Source organism: Macrobrachium nipponense, chromosome 15 (genome assembly GCF_015104395.2).
Source record: "Macrobrachium nipponense isolate FS-2020 chromosome 15, ASM1510439v2, whole genome shotgun sequence".
Taxonomy (NCBI): domain Eukaryota; kingdom Metazoa; phylum Arthropoda; class Malacostraca; order Decapoda; family Palaemonidae; genus Macrobrachium; species Macrobrachium nipponense.
Window position 1 is genome coordinate 24,235,333 of NC_087208.1, and position 6,024 is coordinate 24,241,356.

Genomic DNA, 6,024 nt, shown 5'->3' on the forward strand with positions numbered 1-6,024 from the left:
AATATATTAGTTAATTTGATAATTATTACAAATTAATCGAATATTGCATAATTTTATTTTTGGATCCACAATAAAGCCATTGGAAACTGAATGTGACTGAGGTTTAATTATACTTTCCAGTTGGCAATACTAACTTTAGTAACGTTCATGGACGCCGAGGTTCATAATTTTTGGAATGTAAACAATAATGGGAAAAACAAACTAACAGATCCCGTACCGAATATTTACTTACGAGCGATGACACACAAGTACATTTGTTAACATTTTAATAACTTTACATCAGAAGTTAAGCCAAGTAACCATACGATCGGTAAAGAAAAGCTAAAAATAATACTAGTTTGGGTTTATGTACAGCTCTCCACAGAGATGATTTGATTCACTCTCTTCTTATATTTAACTATATAATTGTCTTTTAGTGTTTCCTCGTCAGTATCGTAGCTCCTGTTGAGTTGAGATGAATATAGAATAGGCCAAAGGCCAAGCACTGGGACCTATGAGGTCATTCAGCGCTGAAATGGGAATTGACAGCAAAAGGCTTGAAAGGTGTTATAGCAGCAAAAGGCCTGAAAGGTGTAACAGGAGGAAAACCTCGCAGTTTCGCTTTAAATCAAGTCTTAAGGCCCGTCCACACTAGGAAAGATTGTTTGCAAACAATGTTTCCTGTCCAGACCTAAGTTGTCGTCAGGATACTTGTCTGTGCAGTAGCTTCTGTAATTTACTTAGCTATTTTAATGCGCTCGATGATGGATAAGAGAAAGAAGAAGCCTGCCTTTTATTGCGGGGAGATTCAATTAGGCTTCTTTTCCTTTCCCTTTTCTTTAGCGGTGTCCTATAAATAACATTTATTGGGAAGAATAGGGATTCAATGACGCATCCATTGTTTTCTTCAAAATCTAAATAATACATTTGATTGGGAGGTAATTTATTCACATCGGCCTATTCGCTCCATCTTTCCCCGAACTCCAAAACATCCCAGGATGCACAGTTCCCTTTACCACCTTCTATCGCATGAAAGCAGCAATATATAGATATAATGATTCTTCCATTTCCCACAATATTTGCGTAAACTCGTGTTACACCTTGTATATACACATACATGCACACATACATATGTAGATTATATATATAAACATATACATACAATGTACATGTGTGTATATGCATATATGCATACATACATATGTACTATATATAAACATATGCATACATTATAAATGTGTATATATATATAGTATATATATATATATATATATATTATATATATATATATATATGATGTGTGTGTGTGTGTGTGTGTGTATATATATATATATATATATATATATATACTATATATATATATATATATATATATATATATATGTGTGTGTGTGTGTGTATATATATATATATTATTACACACAGAAACACTAAATGTTTTCCATTCTGGGAAACAGACATACGGTAGAAATTATTTGCAAACAATTTTTCCTATGTGGACAGGCCTTAGGAGTGTGGAAAGTAAGATGAAGAAAGACAATGTGAAAGGAGGTAGGACTACAGTGAAAGGAATGAAAGTGGTTGCAGCTAGGGGCCGAAGGCACGCTGCAAAGAGCCTTAAGTAATGCCTACAGTGCACCGCATGAGGTCCACTGACGGCACTACCCCTCCTACGGGGCGCTCCAGCTGAATAGGAGTCTTTAGTTATTTTTTCAAATTTGCTTTCTTGTATTATCTTAATTTCGGGCGGTATTTTGTTGTATATATAGTCTTGGTGCGTAATGTTCAAATGCTCTCTCACCTGACTTACAATTTGTTTTAGGTTCAAATAGCCTATATGCTTCTGATCAATATATTCATTTCAGGTCTAAAGAAGCTTAAGCAGTTTCTTAAATAAGTTGGTTCACCATATTCTAGAGCTTTAAAGACTGTAAGAAGTATTATGTATTCTATTCTGGCTGTTACAGGGAGCCAAGGTAGCTCAATTAGTGCTAAGGTTATTCTGTCACAGTAACAATCCTTTTATTAATCTGGCAGCTATTTTGTACGCCTTGCAATTTTCTTATTAGGTAGTTAGGGAGTATTTAGTTACAAATTGCTGTTTTCATAGCACCTTTGTTTAAATATTTTCTAATAAATGCAATGCTTCTCATATGATCGTTACAGGTTTTTACAATATGCAGTACGCTACTATATGGTTTTTCATAAAAAAATTTATTACCGATAAATACTCCGAAGTTCCTCACTGCTGCTATGGTTGCGAGCCAATAGTTATCATTTTGAAGTGTTCATATTTTCGTAGTTCACTATCAGATCCAAATAGCATATTACATTCGGTTTTGTCTTCAAGGATTTTAGTTCCTTCGTCGACGCCAATATCCACTTTTTTTATATCTTTCATTATTGCATCAATTTTACTAATGGCATCTTCTACTGTGCCATTGAGTACATCATCAATACTTACTGCTCTCAGGTCTTCAAGCAGCATATAGTTAGTGGTCAACTGTTTCAAATGCTGTGGTTGAGCTGATAATGGGACGAAGAGGGAAATCTCTTCATAGGTCTTGATTAATCCTACACGTAAGGTAAAGATGGACCAATCATCGTCACTTTCTCTTTTATTGAACTGAATTCCTTTAGTGTAACTTTTATTTTAAAACAAACTTTTTATGACATCAGCTAGAAATAACACCATTTTTAAAAGTATATATGAAAACCAAGAATAATTTGACATATATCAATTTTTACTCTGACCATGCTAAACAAACTAAGGTGTCAACATTTTCCAGTATGTATCTTAGAGCTCTTACAATTTGTAGTCCTGAAGTTTTGGAAGATGAGTTTAAAATTATTGATAAAATGAAAGATGCATTATGTTAGCCTCCTTATTTTTTGGAATTTTGTCAAAATAAGGGGAAAAAAAAGACATTACAAGCCAACCAGTGTTAACAAAGAACTTTAAAAATATTCTCTGTGTATCATTTAATCTTATTTTCATCCCTGCTGTACTACCGATTTTCAAAACTATCAATATTAACTTAGTATTTGTAAATATAACAATATTTTGTGAAATAAACTAATTAAGAATAGCCCGTCAAATTCAAACAATATTGTATACAGTATTCCTTGTAAAGAATGTAATAAAATTTATTTAGGATAAACATCCAAAGATCCAAAAAGGAGATGACTCCTCAGCACAAATATCACATATCAAGAGGCCTAACGAATAATGTTTGTTTGTATGGTGTTTTTACGTTGCAACCAGTGGTTATTCAGCAACGGGACCTACGGCTTTACGTGACTTCCGAACCACGTCGAGAGTGAACTTCTATCACCAGAAATACACAACTCACTCCTCAATGGAATGGCCGAGAATCGAACCCGCGACCACCGCGGTGAGAAGCAAACACCAAACCAACCACGCCACTGAGGCGCTCTAACGAATAATGGCATCATGGATCATTGGCTTAAGAAAGGCTGTGCTATTAACTGTGGATAATTCCTTGATAATCTACAGGGTCAAAGATCACCACAATAGGAATCTGTTGGAATCCATTGTTATTGAAGCCACATCAACAAGGAATTAAACCTCCATCCTGGATGGTCCCTTGATCCTCTTTCCTTGACTCTTTTGCTTAAAGAACATGCCGCCCAGATTAACAAACGGTAACCCTGACCCCCTTTTCTGATTTTGTATATAAAGGTCTGTCAAATTCCCTTATATTCAGTGTGAACTTGAAAATACTGAATAAACTACAAAATTACTTGTTTCAAGTCTCCAGTTTTTTTTTACTCACCTTTCTATTTCTACCATGGATTTAGGATATATATATGTGTGTGTGTGTGTGTGTGTGTGTGTGTGTGTGTGTGTGTGTGTGTGTGTATAACTTGAATCACGAAAGTTTAGAATGTGATAAATCCATAAATAAAGGTATAAGCCACGAGGAAAAATTAAACAAGAGAGTTTCAACAAGATCTTTCAATGTTCAAACGTCCTTTACTTAGCAGATGAACGTCGAAAGATCTTGTGGAAACTCTGTTGTTTAATTTTCCCTTGTGGCTTATACCTTTATATATATATATATATATATATATATATATATATTTATATTATATATACAATATATATTGCAGTCAAAGGCAGGAATACACTGGGGAATCACACTTCTTTTATTGCTTCCTACGTTTCGTGATTCATAATCACAGCATCAGGGAATTCTATGGAAAATTTAATATATTAATTGTACTGAACGGCTAAAACTGAATTATGTTAAAATATTAATCATTAAATATCTATATAGGCAGTTAAAAATTATACCCACTAAAGTACACTTGAATACCTGACTTAATCCCAGTCGAAGTTTGGAAAGCCTTAGGAGAGAAAGGGGTACATATCTTGAAGGATCTGATGGTAAAAATATTCGAACAGGAAAAGATACCAGAAGAATGGCGGGAAAGCATATTGATACCTATATTGAAAGGTAATGGGGATGTCCAGGAATGCATTAATTGCAGAGGTATCAAAGTAATGTCTCGCACGTTGAAGATTTTGGAAAGAATAATAGATGGCAGGCTGAGAGAGGAAGTGAGAATAGAGAAGGAACAGTTAGGATTTATGGAGGGAAGTGGCACAACGGATGGAATATTTTGCATAAGGCAGCTGATGGAGAAATTCATAGAAAAACAACGAGACCTGCATCTGGTATTTATAGACCTTGAAAAGGCCTATGACAGAGTGCCAAGGCAAGAAATATGGAGATGTTTGAGGGAGAAGATGGTGCCGGAAAAGTATGTCAGAATTATTCAGATGTACAAGAATATGTATACTAGAGTAAGAAGCAGTGTTGGAGAGACAGATGGATTTGAAATAGGAGTTGGATTACACCAGGGGTCGGTACTTATCCCATTCATCTTCAACATCGTGACGGATGTAATGACCAAGGATGTTAGAGAAGCAGTGCCATCGTGCATATTATATGAAGATGACATTGTGTTGTGTTCAGAGGGGAGGGAGGAGTTGGAGGGGAGGTTGGAGAGGTGGAGAGCAGCACTTGAGGAGAAAGGAATGAGAATAAACAGATAAAAAGCCGAATATATGTGTTCCAGTATTACTAAGGAGGTTGGAAATAGCATAAGATTGGGTGGGGAAGAAATAAAGAGAGTACCGAAGTTCAAGTACTTGGGGTCCATATTAGAGGATAGTGGAAGCATGGACAAAGAGGTGAGACATCGAATTCCGGCAGGATCCTCTGTGACAAGAAGGTCCCTCTGAAATTGAAGGGAAAGTTTCATAGGACGATGGTCAAACCAGCAATGTAACATGGAACAGAAACAGCAAGTATGAGGAAAACAGAGAAGATGATGGATGTAGCAGAAATGAGAATGTTGAGTTGGATGTCAGGAGTAACAAGGGAAGATAGGATTAGAAATGTGTATATAAGAGGATCGACAAAGGTAGTTGAATTATAAAAGGAAATACAGGAGGGAAGGGTTTGATGGCGTGGACACCTGCTACGATGAGAGGAATATCATGTTGGAAGACATACAATGGAAATGGAAGTGCTGGGTAGAAGGAAAAAGGGAAGACCAAGAAAGAGATGGCGTGATTGTGTAGGGGAAAATATGTTACAGAAAGGCCTTAACAAGAACGATGCACAGGACAGAAATCAATGGAGACGACTCATTCACAATGGCAACCCCATATAAAAACGGGTTAAATCTGGAAAGAAGAAGAAAACAAACTTGAATACATATACACAATGCACAAAATTGCAACACACATGGTTACACAAAGCACCATAAAATGAGCAAAATCACAAAACATTCTTAACAAATTACATAAAAAAAGAAACAATTACATTTTGATTTTTTATAAAAATATGTTCCCAAAGAATGGAAAAACAAACTAAGACAGTGATACACTTACACAAAAAGCAGAAGATGCTAACCTTACAACGCAAATGATAGGACCGGACTAACAGTAAAAGAAAAAACACACACATATATATATACACACAAAAAAGATCAGTGGTACAAATAGTAATG

The 6,024-nt window shown here is 35.5% G+C and overlaps 1 long non-coding RNA gene across 1 annotated transcript in view; it reads left to right on the plus strand.

Moving 5' to 3' along the window:
• The window catches only part of LOC135226792 (uncharacterized), a 56,807-nt gene extending 53,068 nt beyond the window's left edge, over positions 1-3,739 (plus strand). The window contains exons 2-3 of the long non-coding RNA XR_010317283.1: positions 2,453-2,564; positions 3,256-3,739. This is a non-coding gene — a long non-coding RNA (uncharacterized LOC135226792). The remainder of the gene's footprint in view (positions 1-2,452; positions 2,565-3,255) is intronic.
• The last annotated feature ends 2,285 nt before the right edge of the window (positions 3,740-6,024 follow it).